Source organism: Castor canadensis, chromosome 8 (genome assembly GCF_047511655.1).
Source record: "Castor canadensis chromosome 8, mCasCan1.hap1v2, whole genome shotgun sequence".
NCBI classification, from domain to species: Eukaryota; Metazoa; Chordata; class Mammalia; order Rodentia; family Castoridae; genus Castor; species Castor canadensis.
Genome location: NC_133393.1, coordinates 6397584 through 6416892, shown reverse-complemented (window position 1 = coordinate 6416892; position 19309 = coordinate 6397584). Strand labels below are relative to the sequence as shown.

Sequence of the window (19309 nt, the reverse complement as noted above, 5' to 3'; positions counted from 1 at the left end):
CCCTCTTTTCAAATATAGCGGCAGATAGTGCCTGCATCTCCCCTATTAAAAAGCTGTCCTGCCTCTAACACATATTGAATTATGGCTAGATCCAGGGTAGTCAACAAACACTTGGCTGAAACAAAGGTCAGGACCAGATATAGCTTGAAGAATTATCGAAAAGTCCTGATGCAATAGTTCTTACCATGCCCTTTAAGCAGGATACCCCAATATGTGTGCCTCCAACAGCCTCAGCACACATCAAAAGCCAGGTTCAGGCCAGCACCTCTCTAAAACCTCCTCTAGGTCAGGCTGGTTTTCAAGAGGTGCCAAAATATAGAAGGTAACTTCCATAACCTCACACTTTGCAGTAGATCTTCCCACCCTAAGAGCTAGGCCCCACCTTCGGTCAGAGGCAGTGGGGAGGTCAGCTGACCCGATGACTGCTTTTTGAGGCACAGAAAGAGGCAATCTCATGATTATGGCTTCTCTTTGAAGATTCAGAACTAGCCTGTTGGAAATATAGCGAAATGTCTCCTGAGACATCTGGAAAGCTTGTCTCTAGCTGTTGGGGGTAAGTCTTCCTCCTCAGAGGTCCTGCCACGGATGAAGTGGTGTGGGGACAGCCCTTCTCCTGTGGGCTCTCCTCCGAGGAGAGCAGACATAGCTCACATCTGTAGCCCTAGCTACTTGGGAGGCTGAGATCGGAAGGATCATGGTTCAAAGCCAGCCTGGGGCAGTGGGTTTAGCAGAGGATTCTATAGGCGTCAGATTAATAGATAATAACTAAATAGAAAAAATCAAGATGGCCGTATAAGGATGTCATTTAAAAACATGGAAGGGGGGAATTCCAAGATGGCGGCTAGAGGGAGGAAGCAGAAAGCGAGCCTCCTATAGTGAAATCTTGGAGAGACGCTGGAGACACACTTTGCAGGCATAATCACCGAGAAAAGGCATAACTTTGACCCCTCCACACATCCAGCCGGCGCAGAGAATCTCCACTTCACGTTAAACGGAGAACCGAGGAGGCCCCCGGGGCTGCCAGGGGCCGGCGCCCATACGGCTTGGGAAGACGCGGACCAGGTGAGCTTCGCGGTACCGCGGTTCCCCCACAGACAAGCCTGGGCCAGAGCAGCATAGCCCCCTGGACAGACTGACCTCCACCCGGGAAAAAAATAGAAACTGAGTACTAAGCAATAAGAACCGTTAAGACACGCTGGAAAGAGGGTGGGGCGCCCTGAGCGCTGAAGATTGGGGGAAGGGAATCCTTCCCGGGACTGGAAATAAACGAGCCGGGCGGGCCGGAGAGGCTCTGGCGGGAGCGGGGCGCGCCCAGCAACCAGGAGCAGGGACGCTTGTGAGAGGAGGGAAGACCCACTTCCCACGTGAACTGTAAATAAACACGCAGGCCTGACAACGCGGGGCAGTGGCACCTTTCCCAGTGCTTGGAAAGGGGAAAGCCTGTAGCAGAGGCCGCCGCACAGGAGAACTCTGAGCAAACAAAGCCTGTGGGACCAGGTGAGTGCTAAGCTCACCCCAGAGATCTGCATAAATAACGCCGCCAGCTACAGGCTGAGAGCAGCAGGCAGGCAAGCCACAGTTGCAGATACCACTCTCAGAACTGCCTCCAGACGCTTTTTTTTCTTTTTCTCCCTACCTTTGATGAGAGAACAACCGAATTACACCTGCAAGCCGAAAAACTTACTGAAACTGTATTGCATTTGAACTGGGGACACTTGGTGGGACTTTTTTTTTTTTTTTATCTTCTGTGTGTGTGTGAGTGTAGTTTTGTTCTACTTTATGCATCCCCTTTGATGAGACAACTACAGAACAACATCTGAGGCACCAACTCCAGGACTGGAGATTGAGACGGACATCCAAATTATTAAGACTGAAATTGCATTGCATATAAACTTGGAAGTTTTTTGGTTTTTTGGTTTTTTTTGTTTTTTTAATTTTCTATTTTCCATTTTATTTTAATTCATTTTTATAAATAGATATTACTTTCATATACTTATTTTTAATTTTTTTATCTTTGATTTTCAATCCTCTCTCTGTCACTCTATTGTCTGTTCAGTTTACTGTCGATTAGTACACTAACACTCCCTGTTTATACCTTTGAAACTCTCTTGTCTGATACCTTGTTCTGCTTTCTCCCTCTTGTCTGTATATTTGTTTTCCCCTTTTCTTTAACTTCTTGCTTTCCATCTCAGCTCACTCTTCCATTCTCAATATTACCATTGTTATTATTACAAGCTAGAAAATACTTAATTACACACAGTACAGGGACAGTAACAACACCAAGGACAATGACAGGAAGACAGAAAAAACAAGGAAACCAGTTTCCCCACAGCAAAAAATTAGTACAGGAACCAGAGGGGAATGAAGAGAACAGAAACTCAGAGCCAGACTCCAACAAAATGAAGATAAACTATGCCAAAGGACCCAATGAAGCCTACAAGAATAATTTAAAAGAAGACATACTACAAGTACTCAATGAGAATTTTATAGAGATGATACTGGATAGGGTCAACCAAAATGTACAGGAGACACTCAAGAAATTCCAAGACAATAAAAATAGAGAATTTGAAAAAGCAAAAGAAGAAATAAAGGAAACCATAGAAGCACTGTATAAACACCAAAGTGAAAGAGAGAACACAATGAATAAATGGATAAATGAACTCAGGACAAAAATAGACAACAATAAAGAAGAAAACAGCCAGGATATGGAAAACCTCAGAAAAAAGAACGAAACAGAACTGCAAAACAAAACGGAAGGCCAATCCAGCAGAATAGAACAAACAGAAGACAGAATCTCAGAACTTGAAGATGAAATGGTAATTAAAGGAAAAACTGAAGAACTATTAATTAAACAACTCAAGACCTGTGAAAAGAAAATGCAAGAACTCACTGACTCCATCAAAAGACCAAACTTGAGAATCATGGGCATCGAAGAAGGAGAAGAGGTGCAAGCGAAGGGAATGCGTAATATATTCAACAAAATAATAACGGAAAATTTCCCAAATCTAGAGAAAGATATTCCCATACAAATGCAAGAGGCCTCCAGGACACCAAACAGACCAGATCAAAATAGAACTACTCCACGACATAACATCATTAAAACAACAAGTTCAGAAACTAAGGAAAGAATATTGAAGGCTGCAAGAGAAAAAACAAGTAACATACAAAGGTAAACCCATCAAAATCACAGCAGACTTCTCAACAGAAACATTAAAAGCAAGAAGAGCGTGGGGTGAGATCTTCCGGGCACTGAATGAAAATAACTTCAACCCCAGGATACTCTACCCAGCAAAGCTATCATTCAAAATAGATGGAGCAATAAAAGTCTTCCATGATAAGCAGAAACTAAAACAATATGTGACCACAAAGCCACCATTACAAAAGATTCTGCAAGGGATCCTGCACACAGAAAGTGACACCCAACTTAACCATGAAAAGGCAGGCAGCACCAAACCACAGGATAAGAAAAAGCAAGACAGTAGAGAGTAACATCAAGTTAGGTACACACAATCAAACCTTCAAACAACTAAGATAACTAAATGGCAGGAATCACCACATACCTATCAGTACTAACGCTTAATGTTAATGGACTTAATTCACCCATCAAAAGACACCGTTTGACAAAATGGATTAAAAAAGAAGATCCAACAATTTGTTGCTTACAGGAGACTCATCTCACCGACAGAAATAAGCATATGCTTAGGATGAAAGGCTGGAAGAAGATTTACCAAGCCAATGGCCCCCGAAAACAAGCAGGAGTAGCAATACTTATCTCTGACAAAGTAGACTTCAAACCTACATTGATCAAACGAGATAAAGAAGGACATTCCATACTAATAAAAGGGGAAATAGACCAAAAGGAAATAATAATCATCAATCTGTACGCACCCAATGTCAACGCACCCAATTTCATCAAACATACCCTGAAAGACCTAAAAGCATATATAAACGCCAACACAGTGGTTGTGGGAGACTTTAACACTCCATTATCATCAATAGATAGGTCATCCAAACAAAAACTCAATAAAGAAATCCAAGATCTAAAATATGCAATAGATCAAGTGGACCTAGTAGATGTCTACAGAACATTTCATCCAACTTCTACACAATATACATTCTTCTCAGCAGCCCATGGAACCTTCTCCAAAATAGATCATATCCTAGGGCACAAAGCAAGTCTCAGCAAATATAAGAAAATAGAAATAATACCATGCATACTATCTGACCACAATGCAGTAAAAGTAGAACTCAACAACAAAAGTAAAGACAAAAAACATGCAAACAGCTGGAAACTAAATAACTCATTACTTAATGAAGAATGGATCATCGATGCAATAAAAGAGGAAATTAAAATGTTCCTGGAAGTCAATGAAAATGAAAACACAACCTACCGGAACCTATGGGACACAGCTAAGGCAGTCTTGAGAGGAAAGTTTATAGCCATGAGTGCATATATTAAAAAGATTGAAAGATCCCAAATCAATGACCTAATGATACATCTCAAACTCCTAGAAAAACAAGAACAAGCAAATCCCAAAACAAATAGAAGGAGAGAAATAATAAAAATAAGAGCTGAAATCAACGAAATAGAAACCAAAAAAACCATACAAAGAATTAATGAAACAAAAAGTTGGTTCTTTGAAAAAATAAACAAGATCGATAGACCCCTGGCAAACCTGACTAAAATGAGGAGAGAAAAAACCCAAATTAGTAGAATCAGGAATGCAAAAGGGGAGATAACAACAAACACCATGGAAGTCCAGGAAATCATCAGAGACTACTTTGAGAACCTATATTCAAATAAATTTGAAAATCTAAAAGAAATGGACAGATTTCTAGATACATATGATCATCCAAAACTGAACCAAGAGGAAATTAATCACCTGAATAGACCTATAACACAAAATGAAATTGAAGCAGCAATCAAGAGTCTCCCCAAAAAGAAAAGTCCAGGACCTGATGGATTCTCTGCTGAATTCTATCAGACCTTTAAAGAAGAACTGATACCAACCCTCCTTAAACTGTTCCATGAAATAGAAAGGGAAGGAAAACTGCCAAACACATTTTATGAAGCCAGTATTACACTTATCCCAAAACCAGGCAAAGACACCTCCAAAAAGGAGAACTATAGGCCAATCTCCTTAATAAACATTGATGCAAAAATCCTCAACAAAATAATGGCAAATCGAATTCAGCAACACATCAAAAAGATTATTCACCATGACCAGGTAGGCTTCATCCCAGGGATGCAGGGGTGGTTCAACATACGAAAATCAATAAACGTAATAAACCACATTAACAGAAGCAAAGACAAAAACCACTTGATCATCTCAATAGATGCAGAAAAAGCCTTTGATAAGATCCAACATCATTTCATGATAAAAGCTCTAAGAAAACTAGGAATAGAAGGAAAGTTCCTCAACATTATAAAAGCTATATATGACAAACCTACAGCCAGCATTATACTTAACGGAGAAAAATTAAAACCATTCCCTCTAAAATCAGGAACCAGACAAGGATGCCCACTATCTCCACTCCTATTCAACATAGTACTGGAATTCCTAGCCAGAGCAATTAGGCAAGAAGAAGGAATAAAAGGAATACAAATAGGTAAAGAAACTGTCAAAATATCCCTATTTGCAGACGACATGATCCTATACCTTAAAGACCCAAAAAACTCTACTCAGAAGCTTCTAGACATCATCAATAGCTATAGCAAAGTAGCAGGATATAAAATCAACATAGAAAAATCATTAGCATTTCTATACACTAACAATGAGCAAACGGAAAAAGAATGTATGAAAACAATTCCATTTACAATAGCCTCAAAAAAAATCAAATACCTAGGTGTAAACCTAACAAAAGATGTGAAAGACCTCTACAAGGAAAACTATACACTTCTGAAGAAAGAGATTGAAGAAGACTATAGAAAGTGGAGAGATCTCCCATGCTCATGGATTGGTAGAATCAACATAGTAAAAATGTCTATACTCCCAAAAGTAATCTACATGTTTAATGCAATTCCCATCAAAATTCCAATGACATTCATCAAAGAGATTGAAAAATCTACTGTTAAATTTATATGGAAAAACAAGAGGCCACGAATAGCCAAGGCAATACTCAGTCAAAAGAACAATGCAGGAGGTATTACAATACCTGACTTCAAACTATATTACAAAGCAATAACAATAAAAACAGCATGGTACTGGCACAAAAACAGACATGAAGACCAGTGGAACAGAATAGAGGATCCAGATATGAAGCCACACAACTATGAGCAACTTATCTTTGACAAAGGAGCTAAAAATATACGATGGAGAAATAGCAGCCTCTTCAACAAAAACTGCTGGGAAAACTGGTTAGCAGTCTGCAAAAAACTGAAACTAGATCCATGTATATCACCCTATACCAAGATTAACTCAAAATGGATCAAGGATCTTAATATCAGACCCCAAACTCTTAAGTTGATACAAGAAAGAGTAGGAAATACTCTGGAGTTAGTAGGTATAGGTAAGAACTTTCTCAATGAAACCCCAGCAGCACAGCAACTAAGAGATAGCATAGATAAATGGGACCTCATAAAACTAAAAAGCTTCTGTTCATCAAAAGAAATGGTCTCTAAACTGAAGAGAACACCCACAGAGTGGGAGAAAATATTTGCCAATTATACATCAGACAAAGGACTGATAACCAGAATATACAGGGAACTTAAAAAACTAAATTCTCCCAAAACTAATGAACCAATAAAGAAATGGGCATGTGAACTAAACAGAACTTTCTCAAAAGAAGAAATTCAAATGGCCAGAAAACACATGAAAAAATGCTCACCATCTCTAGCAATAAAGGAAATGCAAATTAAAACCACACTAAGATTCCACCTCACCCCTGTTAGAACAGCCATCATCAGCAACACCACCAACAACAGGTGTTGGCGAGGATGCGGGGAAAAAGGAACCCTCTTACACTGTTGGTGGGAATGTAAACTAGTACAACCACTCTGGAAAAAAATTTGGAGGCTACTTAAAAAGCTGGACATCGATCTACCATTTGATCCAGCAATACCACTCTTGGGGATATACCCAAAAGACTGTTACTCCAGAGGCACCTGCACATCCATGTTTATTGCGGCACTATTCACAATAGCCAAGTTATGGAAACAGCCAAGATGCCCCAGCACTGACGAATGGATTAAGAAAATGTGGTATCTATACACAATGGAATTTTATGCAGCCATGAAGAAGAACGAAATGTTATCATTCGCTGGTAAATGGATGGAATTGGAGAACATCATTCTGAGTGAGGTTAGCCTGGCTCAAAAAACCAAAAATCGTATGTTCTCCCTCATATGTGGACATTAGATCAAGGGCAAACACAACAATGGGATTGGACTATGAGCACATGATAAAGCGAGAGCACACAAGGGAGGGGTGAGGATAGGTAAGACACCTAAAAAACTAGCTAGCATTTGTTGCCCTTAATGCAGAGAAACTAAAGCAGATACCTTAAAGCAACTGAGGCCAATAGGAAAAGGGGACCAGGTACTAGAGAAAAGGTTAGATCAAAAAGAATTAACCTAGAAGGTAACACCCACGCACAGGAAATCAATGTGAGTCAATGCCCTGTATAGCTATCTTTATCTCAACCAGCAAAACCCCTTGTTCCTTCCTATTATTGCTTATACTCTCTCTACAACAAAATTAGAGATAAGGGCAAAATAGTTTCTGCTGGGTATTGAGGGGGGGAGCGGGAGGGGGTGGAGTGGGTGGTAAGGGAGGGGGTGGGGGCAGGGGGGAGAAATAAACCAAGCCTTGTATGCACATATGAATAATAAAAGAAAAATGAAAAAAAAAAAAAACATGGAAGTAAGTCATAGAAAAATAAAAAAAAAAAAAAAAAAAAAAGCCAGCCTGGGCAAATAGTTCACAAAACCCCCATCTCCAGAATAGCCAGAGCAAAATGAACTGGAGGTGTGGCTTAAGCAGCAGAACAACTGCTTTGCAAGTACAAAGCCCTGAGATCAAACCCCAGTTCCACCAAAAATAAATAAACAACCAAAACAGCAAGCATTATGGCTGTATAGGTAAAGAATAAATGACTACTTTGGTCCTCCAGATGTTTGAAGATGGCTTGATTCAGGCTGTCTGCATGGTCTGGGCTGAGGCAGTCACCTTCTCAGCTCCCAATCTCAGTCACAAGCATAGTAATAATGCCTGTCATTTGTAGGGCAGCCTGAGCAAGAAGCTGAAGCCTGTACTGAGCTTGATCCACCACACATACTTTGCGGGTGTTGGGTGCCATTGAGCTAATTTTAGTACATGTGCTGCTAAAGCAAGCAAAAGCTGAGTTAGGTGAAGTGATGTGTGAGTACATGTGCCTTGCCTGATGAAGGTCAGTTAAATTTTTCCCCACAGGAACCTCAGGGTTGAGTTAGCTAATGGTTACCAGACTTCCATTACGAACTACCATGGTTATAACTGTAATTACATCCACATAACCGCACATCAGTGTCTCTATTCATTTTCTTACAGATTCAGAGGACAACACAAGAGCTAGTATAAAGCAGCTCAGAGCAAATAAGACTCGGTTCTCAGTGTGATATTACTTTGCCTTTTCTTCACAAGCAGACTTCCTCTCTTGAATGACTCCTTCTGAAGCACTTTCATTTCTCTTGGCCTTTTGACTCTCTTTACCAAGCAAACACCTGGGCAAAATTCTGCAGGAAGTCCCCTCCCACACACTAAAATCACAGTGTCCTGAAAACCAAACCATTTCAGCAGGGGAGGTTTACTTGTCTTTATCATCCAGTGCTGTGATGGTTAATCTTAGCTGTCAACTTCACTGGATTGAGAAATACCTAGAAAACTGGTAAAGCACACTTCTGGACATGCCCGGGAGGGAGTTTCCAGAGACAACTGGCCTGTGCATCAGGGATCTGAGTAAGCAACTGGCCTGTGTATCAGGGATCTGAATGAGGAAGAGCAGTCTGAATAGGGGTGGCACTATCTGACAGGCTGGGGACCCAGGTGAAGCAAAAAGCAGACGGGGGAGCTCACGTATGCCTCCCTGAGTGGGTACTGCTGCTGCCATCATCCATGGACATCAGGCTTCAGATTCCTCAGCTTTTCAATATGGATTCACACCAGCGACTTGCCAGGACTTGGGCTGGGGCTGCATCATTGGTCTCTCTTGTGCTGAGGCTTCTGGCTTCTTGGACTGAGCAGACACTGCTTTCCTGGGCTCTATAGCTTGCATATGACCATTGAGGGACTATTTAGCCTCTGATCATGTAAGCCATCTGACAAATCCTTATAATTATACATGTTCTGAAGAACCCTGACTAATACAGTTGCCCCCACAAGAAGACATATGAAGAGATGCTTCATTCGTTTTATTTGGTTTTTGACAGAAAATAAAAAAATTTTAAAAAACCTTTCAATTTCAGGCTCCTGACATTCTGCTAAAACTTTCACTCTGAATTTTAACCTCTTTATGAAGAAGGACTTGCTTCACAAGAGTGAAAAACAAGAAAGAAAAATCATTAGAAAGAACTGACTTTAACTTTAGCACTGGATATTTCTAGATCTGAGAGCTCCAACATTGCTAAGTCACTTGGATTGCCCAATGGCTGTCTAAGGCTTAAAAAAAAAAAAAGGTTTCAAAAGGCTTTTTTTTTTTTTGCAGAACTGGGGTCAGAAAATTCATCTGTACACTAACTAGCTCCATAGATAGACTATATGACTTTGGGAAATTTACCTTCCCTCTCTGTGTCTCAAGTGTTCTTATAAAACAAGTAGGTTGGACTTACCTAACCCTAAGGTTCTTTGATGCTCTTACATTCTTGGATTAGCTTAAAGGGCCAAAATCTTGGTGCTAGAGGCGTGACTCAAGCCATATAGCACCTTCCTAGCAAGTACAAAGCCCTGAGTTCAAACTCCTATACTGTGGGGGGGGGCAAAGAGGAGGCAAATGCCATAGGATATCAGCTAAAGTGTCTGTAACTACAACTAGGCGTCTTAGAGATTGTCTCTAACATAGTGTCATAAATACAATGTAGTAAATGTTATGAACAGTCCAAAGACAAAATTACAGAAATTCAGTTTAAAGATTGTAAGTGGCTTTTATTTTCAATTGTAGAATCAAAGTAGAATGAGTGTACCTGTGAGGTGAGCAGAGGAGGCTGAATTTACAGTCAGAAGAGGGCGATGAGAGCAGAAACAGAGAACAAAAACAGACTGGTCATTTCCAAGATATTTTTCCTTATAAAGGTCAAAGCAGAGGGGCTTCCTAAAACAGGTCTGCTTGGAACTTTGGCTATTATTCCTCATTCTCCTGATTTTTGGAAGGCCAGATAAACAATTAGGTTCAGCCTGAGACTATCTTTTTTGCTTTTTGTTTCTCTGTTTTTGCAGTGCTGGGGTTTGAACCTAGGGCTATGCAACTATTTTACCACTGAACTGCCCCTCCAGCTCTAGTTACTACATTTTAATTTTGTCTGTTGTGTTTAGTACAGCAGCTCATTCCAAACCAAAGGTCTCCTAAAAATTTTATCTAACAGAACTCAACAGTGCATTCCACACAGTTACTGAGCCTTTTTGTGTGCTACGAACTGTGATAGGAGATAAAGTGAGCTAGCCATTATAGACACCAAATTTCATGTCCGTTACTGAATCAGCAGCTTGCAGAAAGGTTACAAAATACTTCATCTTTTCTTCCTAGGTAGCTGTTTCTAACAGGAAAGTCTATAGAGTCTTAACTGCACAGCACTGTATCATCTGGCACTGACTTGGATGAGCCTTTACACATGTAGTAACTAAATATATCTTCTAAAACTAGGTCGGAAAGTTTGTTAGTCACTGCTACACATAGCAGCTCACTATGGTAGTATTTGCCGAGTCCACCTGTCTGCAAAGTGACTCTATTACTTTCTTGCATCTTTACACTTGAAAGTGACAGCTTAGACCCCTGCTGCAGGCCAAGAGAAAATGCAAGTTTCTGTTTCACTTTGTTTGCCCCACGTTTCCTTTGAAGTAAGACATCTTTCTGATCTGACCTCAGTAATACCTCCTCCTAATGATGGTTACAGCTCTGTGCCAAGGGAGTTATTTCACTTCCTCCTTGGCTATTTCTCACTCAGGTTGGCATCTTAGATACCAGGCTTTTCCACAAAGCCATTTTTAAGTTCTACCTAGTTCTCCACTGGAGGTGGAGGAGCTTTTCCAGCTGTGTCTGTCCCTATTCTACGGCCTACCTGTGAGCAAGTCCTTCTGCTAATGGAAAGCTTTCTATTAACTAGTTGCTGAAGAGGAAGAAAATTGAGAGCTCCCAACTATGGTTTGAGGAGGGAGCGAGAGGGGCAGGGAGGAGGGTGAAGGGAGGTGGAGGAGAGGGAGGGAAGGAGAGAGAAGAAAGGGAGGGAAAAAAGAATCAGAAATGGACAGGGTCAGGTTGAGCACTACTTCTTCCTCGTAGGTGTGCCAGTTCTCACCGAAGCTGGTCCAGAGATCACCTTTTTCCCACCGCTTCTACTTCTCCCACCTGCTCTTCCTCCCTCCTCCTCGGCCTCGGGTTTTCTAAAGGAAAACGTGCCTTATTAAACTTGAAAGCTTCGACTTATCAAGGCTTGTACTGCTTCGGGCAGGGTCAGATCAACCAGGGCTGACGGCAACGCGCCTCCCTTACCTGACTCCCGGGGGACCAGTTGCTGTTCACCGACTGAACTAAAACTTCGGGTTCAGGCAGGCAGGTGGCCGCCCCGCCCAGCTTCCGGAGGCCTGGGTGAGCACATCCCGCGTCGCTGACTGCCAGGGGTCCCCACCCACGGTGGACAGACAGACAGACGGACCGGCCGACAGACTGCCGGCTGCGCACTGCCTCTCTCCCGGTTCGCTTCCTCCAAGCCTCCTTTAGTCACTTTTTTAAAAAGTAACTTTAAAAAAAAAAAAAAAATTGGGCCGGGCGCCAATGGCTCACGCCTGTAATCCTAACTACTCAGGTAGCAGCGATCAGGAGGATCACGGTTCGAAACCAGCCCCGGCAAATAGTTCGCGAGTCCCTATCTCAAAAAATACCCATCAAAAAAAACATCCCGTGGAGTGGCTCAAGGTGTAGGCCCTGAGTTCAAACCCCAATACCGTACCAAAAAAAAAAAAAAAATTCGTAGCTTGCGGAAGTTCAGAAGAATCTGAGAAACTCCTGTCTGCTTTAGGCAGATTCAGCGCTTGGTTCCGTTCGTCCCATTCGGGCTCTGTGAGCTCAGCGAGGGTCCCCTCTGGCTCCTTCCCCCGGCTCCTGACTTTATTGCTACTGACAATGGAGAAGAATGAGTTTGTCAATTTATTCCAGCTGAGGTTTACCTAAAAGCATATCCTCCGGACCAAGGGGACTTTATTTGCAGGGACAGGACCTGGGCGATGGTTGTCACCTAGCAGGGGACACCTCGGTTGCATGCTGCAGTTTGGGGAACTTGGCTCTCACCAATAGAAAACTAGGGTGAAAAGAACAGAGAAACAGGGAGGAAAGAGACAGGGAGGGAGAGAAAACCTACAAATTCTGGCTTCCCACTCTCTCTTTGCAGTAAAGATTTCCCTGAGTGATCACCATTCAGGGAAGCACTGGCTGTCAGAGGACTTTGATGGTAGTCATGCTAGTCCCATTGTCTACATCCTTGTGGCCTCCAGAGTCCTTTCCTCCTCTGTAAGAGAGGGTGCGCATTGGGAGGCCATCTGCACTTGCAACATTGAGTGCTATCAGTGGCCAAGGTCACCCCATAGGCTGAATCCTGTTTGGTTTCATTTTCAAAAATTAATTGCTTGCTGGGCACTGGTGGCTCACATCTGTAATCCTAGCTACTCAGTAGACAGAGTTCAGGAGGATTATGGTTTGAAGCCAGCCTGGGCAAATAGTTCGCAGAACCCTATCTCCAAAAACCCTTCATAAAAATAGGGCTGGTGGAGTGGCTCAAGGTGAAGGTCCTGAGTTCAAGCCCCAGTATAGCAGTAATAATAATAATAGCTAATGTGAAAGCCACACAAAACTAGAAATGAATCTTCAGCAAAGACATTTTTATTTGGGGATAAGTAATAGGATTGCAGTCCAGAACACATATGCACAGTAGCCTCTGGTATGTCCCGAAAACAAGGGCAAGATAGAAGTCTTATTGGAACAGAGACGTCTATGCCGTTATTATGAAAGGCAGTTGGTTGACACATCAGTCAAACTCTGATTGCCAGTGCTGCCAGTGACGATGTAAAGCCAGTCTTAAGGTCATAGCTGGCAATTCCATGGTCAGTTGCTAAGTAAAAATAGTCTTAAAAGTTAGGGTAGGCTGAGCTGGGCTTTGTGGTTCATGTCTATAATCCCAGCACTGGAGAGGCTGAAGCAAGAGGGTTGCAAGTTCAAGGCCAGCCTGGGCTACATTGTAAGAATCTGTCTAAATAAATAAATGAATCAAAGATAGGCCAGGCTTTCCATTGGGTTGGTTCTGTGACATAGTTCCTAGAATAGATGTTTATGACCTGAGTGCTTTCTCTTCTTTCCCAGCTCCATTTTAGTGGAATGACAAAAATGACTCCATTTTGTATAATAAATTTTCACACTAACAAAAATATTAGGAGATTTCTTATAATAACCTTAATTGCCAGCATTTTGAAAGAAATCATTCAAAATTTCTGTCAACACTGGGCCTTTATTTACCATATATCAGCAGCAGACAGTTGGTACATAGCTACAGGTCTTACCAAGCCAGACTCACCCATCGCTGCCTGCCAGGTCCCCGTGGGCCTCTTCGCTAACTCCCTAGTAGCACTGCCTTCCAGAGGCAGACCCTCATTTCTTCGAAAGCACTCTCTGGGGCCTTGATGTGCCTCTCCAAGCAGGAGAAAACATTTTGGGAAGCTAAGTTGATGCCCTCAATTCATACAAGACCTACAGGAACCTTTTCTGATCGACCAGGAAAAAAAGTGTGTTTGCTTAGACAAAACTAAACAAGTAAACGCTCTTATCAACACATATCAAAAGGAATAAAGAATAACAAAAGAATATTTTTAAAAATCCATGATAGGATATGGGCATGATTAACACTGGAATCCAAGGCTTCTTCCTTTCCTTTTTAGTCCCTGAACTCCAAATAGTTTATCGAAAGCAGTAACAGTTATATTTATTGAACTTAACTGTGAGCAAGGCAACTGTACGAAGCAAGAAGTCTTCTCATCTCCCTTTTGTGGATGAGGAAGCTGAGGCTGGGAGAAGTCAGGTATATTCCACAGGTTACAAAGCTAGTGGAGCTGGGATTTGAGCCCCAGAAGTCTGATTCCATAGTGGATGGCTGTGCCTTATCTTCCCAGCTAGATTATGAAAGCCTTCTGGTCAGGGAAATGAGTCTGCTTTCTCTGGATAGTCACAGACACTCAAAAACTACTGAGTAACTGAATGAAAGAAAAGGTGAGTGAATGCTGGTGAAGAGAGGCATAGCGTTGTCTGCCAGAATACAAAGAGCTGCCTATGTTTTGGTGCTTTTCTAGTTCTGCGGGATTACCTGGTAAATACCTACTCCTGTTTCCAGTCCCACTCTGTGACACCCCCTCTGACCCACACAAATGTTAAGTGGCTCTTTAGGTTGCACCTGTCTCCTACCGGCACTACTGTGCTTTTCACACTGTGCTGTAATTTTATAAACGTGTCTCCTACGGTAGACTCTGAGCTCTCTGAGTGCAGGGTACCTCAGCTACTGCCTGATACTTTATATGGGCACAAAGTCTGTCACGAGTGGCCTTTTTTGGAGCTTAAGCACATCACATTCTAACAAATATCACACTTTATTCTCTCTCTGCTCAGCACATACTTTTGATTTGTATGGTTTGAAGTGAAATTTGGGAAACTTACCTAGGGGTAAGGCTGGATCATCCCATTTTATACTAATTCACTCTGAACCCACAAAGGCAGGAAGAATAGAAATGAAGGGGGGAAAGGGAAACAACTTCAAAGCAGGATATGCTACAGATAGCCGTTTATTCATTCAACAATTATTACACACTGTGTGCATTGCTGTACATGGCAATGGATTATAGCAGTAAGCAAAACAGTTAATATTTATTTTCTCATCAAAGTTATATGCGAGTGGGAAGCGAGAACTGTATTTGTAAACAAATACATACATACATGATTTTTCAAAAATAAGTTCCGTAGAAGAAATAAAGCAGAGAAGTAGAACAGAGGCACCGTTCTAGGATAGAGGGTGAGGGCAGCTTTTAATTGGAGCTGACTTTTAATTTAACACTTGAATAGTGAGATGGAGCTGGACCAGGATTTTCTGGAGAAGAGTGCTCTATGCAGAGGGAACAGAATGTGAAAATGTTACCACTTCTTTGTACCATTGGCCACAGAGATGAAGATCTCAACGCTTTCTAGGAGGCAGGTAGCTACAATTTTTATATGTAAGTGGCAAGGTCCCATTTATACTGTAGCTATGCTTCTTATCTAATTGAACTAACTACCTTGCATCTATAATTGAACGCTCCTTCCCTTTAAACAAAGTGGATGTCCCACACCCAATATCCACCCATGCCTGATTGTCTTTGCTTTTCTCTCATCTGCATTGTTCTTCTCTTCTGTTCCCCAAGGCCTAAAATTTGGTCTCTCTCAACAAATCGATTCTTCGGTTGGAGATGTTCTGTCTCTTAATGGCAGAGGTGCCCAGGTATTACTACACAGGAGATTAAGTTGTGTGGAACTTATCACTCACGCTCAAATGAGTACAAATAAAACTGGGAAGATCTGAGTAAGTATAATTTCAGTGGATTAGATCAATGTCAATATCCTGATTATACTATTATATTATAGTTTTACAAAATAGAATCACTGGGAGAAAGTGAGCAAAGTATACAGGGTATTTCTCTGTATTATTTCTTATAATTGCATATAAATCTATAGTTATCTTGAGTTTAAAAAATAAACAACCAAAAATTATGGTTTCATGGAAAAATGAAATTTAGTATTCTTCATCAACTTTGAAAAAAGATCTTTCTGCTTATTACGAATCCACCTATCTCTATATTTCCAACTTGTGCATTATAATGAGTAAAATGCATTGTCTATAAAATAATAACAAACCAATCTCTTACCATATCAAAAGAGAAATGAGTTTCATCTGAAATAACCTCTTCTCAGTGAAAACTTGTGGGTGCCAGCAATTACTTCCCTTTTTTTAATGTTTGTAGGTTGCCCTTCAAAAAGTTTGCCCAGAATTCACATCTCCAGTTTGCAGAATCAACTCTTCTTTCCCCCTTTCACAAACTGGAACAGTATGTACCCATCTACTGTCTTCTGGCTCCTCTCCCTGGCTTTACAGTCCCTGAAAACTTGCCAACAGTCTTCTCATACATAAATTCTGTTGAGACCCCAGGTGGAATGTGTCCAAGCTTGGAGACATAAGCTCATTACAACACCCCCTCATCTTGTGCGTCAATGTCGTCCTACTGATAAATGGATGACGAATATTCACCTTCACAGAAGTTGGCACAGGGAAGCTGACATGGGGAGGTGGAAGCCAAGAAGTTCTGGACGTAAATGTAGATTCTGTCGCTCTCCAGAAGTATGATGTTATCCAATTCTTTGACTTCAGTTTGTTCATCTGTAAGATGGGAATAATACTAGCTATTATTATGAGTTAGTTGTCAGCTTGTAGTGAAGACTGAATAACATAGTATTCGTAAGAGTACTGAGCACCACATGGATAGCAATAACAAAACAAATGAGAACAGCTCTGCTTCCTCATAGATAGGTAGATTCATGGGATTTGAGTTGGAAGGTCCTCCAACTCATGAAACTAAGCTCATATGAAACACATGAGGCAGCTTCTGTCTGTCACCCATCACCACCACAGCCTCTGCCCCTGGGATCTGTCATGCTCCATCAACATCTTTCCAAGGCCCTTTTCTCTAGGTCAGGTACTTTAAACCTTCTATCTCATCAGTCCTTACAACAACCTATGATGCAAGGATTTTTAACCTCCATTTTACAGCTGTGGAAACTGAGGCACAGAGCTGTTAAATACTTTATCCAAGTCTACAGGTTTAGTAAAGGCTATTCCATCCAAGTCTGTCTGAATCAGGAGCCCCTTCTCTTTTCTGTAAACCTCCATTTAAAAAAATAGTTGTGCTTATTTTTCTCAAGCAGCTCATTCCTGGCTTTATCCATCATGTCAGCTGTCCTGCAGAGCTATGTCCTACTCTTAAATGTATCCTTTTACGATGGACTGAATTGTGTCCACAGAAAACCCTATGTTGATGCCCTCTCTCAAAGGGATGGTATTTGTAGGTAACACCTTTGGAACATACTTAGGGTTTGCTGAGGCTCCAAGAGTTAGACTCTTATAATGGGATTAATGTCTTTATCAGAAGAGGTACCAGAGAGCTTGTTCCCCCACACACTCTGGCACACAAACCAGAGGTCACATGAACACACAGAAGGCAGCCACCAAGAAGCCAGGTACAAAGGCTTCAGAAGGAAACCTGCCTTGCCAGCCCCTAGATCTTAGACTTCCAACCTCTAGATCTGTAAGGAACAAATTTCTGTTGCTTGAGCAGACTGTGTAGACTAAAATACCCTTTTTTGTTTGTTTGTTTGTTTATTTGTTTGTTTGTTTTGGTGGCACTAGGGTTTGTATTCAAGGCCTTATGCTTGCAAGGCAGGTACTCGTCATTTAAACCACATGCCTCCAAACCCAAGATACCTTCATTGTATCTACACCTCCTTTATCCAGTGTGGCATTTTTCAAATCTGAGCTGATTATTAAGTTTCCCTGTCAGTTCAATGGATCTTCCAGGGCTGGGTGCTCTGTCTTCCCCGCGTGCATCATATCTTTGGTGTTTAGTTTCTGACAGTCCTCTAGAGACATCCTCCTGTTTAGTGTCTCAGACCATATAAACAGAACTGCCTTTCCCTGAAGTAAAATCTGACTGTGTCCATTCAGGATACTCCAAACTTTTAAAAAAGAACAACATGATCCTAGCAGTGTGTGTGTGTGTGTGTGTTTAACTTGTGGACAAAGGCTTATAGACAGGTTGGAAAAATTAATCCTCATTTGCAACCCAGGACTCATTGTACAGTATGAGTTTGACACATATAAGAAGGAATATGGTGAAGAAAGAAAAAAGAAAAGAAACAAGATACTGTATACCAAAGCTACGAGTGTTTCAAATTGCTGCGCTAGTTTCTGCTTCAAGAAACTTTGAAGTCCAAGTCATGCCCAGAGTACAGTGCTGGGTTACTTCCTCTGTCTCCTAGGAGATGCAGTTGACTGACAGACAAGCAGCAGGTTCCAGAAACAGCAGGGAGCCTTCCTGCTCCTGCTGGGACCTCCTTTTCCTGGGTCCCCCAGCACTCTTCATTTTTCACAGGTTAGCCCTTGATTACAGGATGGGCAGGGGAGAGGGAGCACAGTTTGCCTGTTAAACAAAGTGCTCTGGACCTATAGATCTCTCTAAGGTCTACAAAAATGTTTGAGACCTGAAAAAGCAAAACAAACAGACAACCAAAAATTGATTTAAAAATTTGCAAAGTAAGCCAGGCACCAGTCGCTTATTCCTGTAATCCTAGCTACTCAGGAGGCAGAGATCAGGAGGATCACGGTTCAAAGCCAGCCCAGGCAAACAGTTCATGAGCCCCTATCTCGAAAAAAGCCATCAGGAAAAAGGGCTGGTGAAGTGGCTCAAGGTGTAGATACTGAGTTCAAACCCCAGTACCACCAAAAAAATGCTTTTTTGAAAAATAAAAATTAATATATGTATCTTCAAATGTCCAGGGATCTAACATTATGAAAATTAACTGACAATAACTCTCTTAGGTGGTGACATAAATGATGCTTGGTGTAAACCGTGTGCTCATTTAAATAAGTTTTTACAAGGTGAGGGAGGCAGAGCCTCTGAGAGCATGAACTGCCTGGGACCTAGCACAGTCTTAGGACTGCTCTGCTTGATTATATATTATTTTACACTTGATTCTAATGGTCTTGAAGACCATGAGCCAATAGGTGGCCAAACCTTCAGCACACTTGGGTATGTACTATGTATTAAGTACAGTACTCAGCAGTGCTCTACCGCTTGAGCTAAGTCCCCAGCCCTTTCTACTTTAGTTATTTTTCAAATAGGATCTTGAATTTTTGCCCTGGCCAACCTGAACAGTGATCCCACTATTTATGCCTCCTGCATGGGCAGGATGACAAACACCCTCCTAACTTTATTGGTTGAGGTAGGATCCCAATAACTTTTTGCCTGGGTTGGCCACAAACCATGATCCTCCGTATCTCTGCTTC

At 41.6% G+C, this 19309-nt stretch overlaps 1 long non-coding RNA gene and 1 other non-coding gene across 2 annotated transcripts in view; one reads left to right on the top strand and one right to left on the bottom strand.

Annotated features, from left to right (window-relative positions):
• Positions 1-16041: 16041 nt before the first annotated feature.
• The window catches only part of LOC141425617 (uncharacterized), a 37013-nt gene continuing 33745 nt past the window's right edge, over positions 16042-19309 (bottom strand). The window contains exon 3 of the long non-coding RNA XR_012450615.1: positions 16042-16627. This is a non-coding gene — a long non-coding RNA (uncharacterized lncRNA). The remainder of the gene's footprint in view (positions 16628-19309) is intronic.
• Positions 18007-18135, top strand: LOC141410645 (small nucleolar RNA SNORA40). Its single transcript, XR_012435472.1, has one exon. It is a non-coding gene; the product is annotated as a small nucleolar RNA SNORA40 (small nucleolar RNA).